The following is a 2,153-nucleotide window of genomic DNA, read 5'->3' as shown; positions in this document are numbered from 1 at the left end:
GAACATTAAAATGCGCGGTAACCGCGGCGCCGCGGCGGCCTGGGCGGCAGGGTCTCGTGAACGCAAAACTAACACACACGCCGTCCTTCAGCTCAAACCCGCCGCCGATCGGACGGGTATCACACCGGCAGGGCCGGATTTAGGACTGGGCAAGCTGGGGGCCCAGGGGCCTCCACAACCAGGGGCTTCCACATATTTCATCGAAGATAAATTTTGTAAGAAAAACTGTAAATGAAATTTGTTTGCGAGTGGTGGAAACAGCTAACTGGGTGTTTTCCTGTCACTGCTCAGGACACGTCGGCGGACGAACATCTCAAATCGAACGTCATATCCATCTCAACGTCGATTTTCTTGCGTGCTTATTCAGATTCTTTCTACTTGAAAAATTTACTTTATGGATGACTGTAAAAATGACTGTAAAGATGGCTGTAAAAATGACTGGAAAAATGACTGGAAAAATGACTGTAAAAATGACTGTTCTTGTCACCTTTTAGTTTCTAGTATTCTAAGGTAGGGTGCGCATCCACTACTGAAGGCTACCTAGGGGCCGCCACGTGTCTAAATCCGGCCACAGCCACCCTGCCGCCGCCGCCGCCGCCGCCGCCATACGTACATCTCGGCAGCGCGCCGCCGCCATCGCCGCCGCTAGCGCCCTCTAGTAGGGCACGTCGAAGCTTCGGACGTCGTCGCGGATTGCAGCTTCACTTACGTCGTAACTCGGGTTCTGGTACGTCGGCCACGATCCGAAGTCGTCCGTGTTGATGAGTCGGAACCGCGACTGGTCCTTCTTTTGCCTGCGAACAACAACGTGGAACACGTGAGGAACGTTGAACAATGTGGAACACGCGAGGAAAGTTGAACAACAACATGGAACATGTGAGAGCTAGAAGTGAGACTGGTCCTTCTTTTGCCTGCGAACAACAACATGGAACATGTGAGGAACGTTGAACAACATGGAACACGTGAGGAAAGTTGAACAACATGGAACATGTGAGGAACGTTGAACAACGTGGAACATGTGAGAGCTAGAAGTGAGACTGGTCCTTCTTTTGCCTGCGAACAACAACGTGGAACACGTGAGGAAAGTTGAACAACAATGTGGAACATGTGAGGAAAGTTGAACACCATGAAACATGTAAGGAAAGTTGAACAACATGGAACATGTGAGGAAAGTTCAACAACGTGGAACATGTGAGGAAAGTTGAACAACATGGAACACGTGAGGAAAGTTGAACAACATGGAACATGTGAGGAAAGTTGAACNCATATATTTTGCAGGAATATTTTTGCAATATCGAGTGAAGAAGTGTACACCAGACAACTTCTAGACGCCATTCGTTTACGGTGTTAACACTTCGTGATTTTAAATGAAAAACCTTCAGTTAATGGCCAGTTCCATTATATTTCATGCGTTTTTAACAGCAGGAGCCCGTCGGGAAAGTGAGCTTGCAATGTTTACATGCCCGCCGAGATTTCTACACGTCTCGAGCGTCGGACGCCCGGCTAAATTCAAAGACTGCGAGTGTGTACTGGTGACGTCATTGCCATCTCAGGGCAGATACGAGTAACGACAACACCGACGCAACGTCACATGCAACTTTAATGACATTGATTTCATCGCATGCAACTTTAATGACATTGATTTCATCGCATGCAACTTTAATGACATTGACCTTATCACATGCAACTTTAATGACATTGACCTTATCGCATGCAACTTTAATGACATTGACCTTATCGCATGCAACTTTAATGACATTGACCTCATCGCATGCAACTTTAATGACATTGACCTTATCACATGCAACTTTAATGACATTGACCTTATCACATGCAACTTTAATGACATTGACCTTATCACATGCAACTTTAATGACATTGACCTCATCACATGCAACTTTAATGACATTGACCTCATCGNAAAACATAAAAAAAAAATTTCTAATAAATATTGAACCATAAAACTTTTTATGAAGCGTAATTTTTACCTGTCTTAGCTGATATTATCTGAGGAACCTAGAGCAATGTATCCCTATAAGTGTAATAGAAATTAAGTAAAAGAAATATTTATAAAAACAGAAACAGAAATGGCGTGTACATCTTCGGTCTATCGGACCTTCGGTCTATCGGACCTTCAGTCTATCGGACCTTCG

The sequence above is a fragment of the Priapulus caudatus genome, unplaced genomic scaffold (assembly GCF_000485595.1).
Source record: "Priapulus caudatus unplaced genomic scaffold, Priapulus_caudatus-5.0.1 Scaffold2214, whole genome shotgun sequence".
Classification (NCBI taxonomy): Eukaryota; Metazoa; Priapulida; class Priapulimorpha; order Priapulimorphida; family Priapulidae; genus Priapulus; species Priapulus caudatus.
This window is presented reverse-complemented; position numbering follows the sequence as displayed.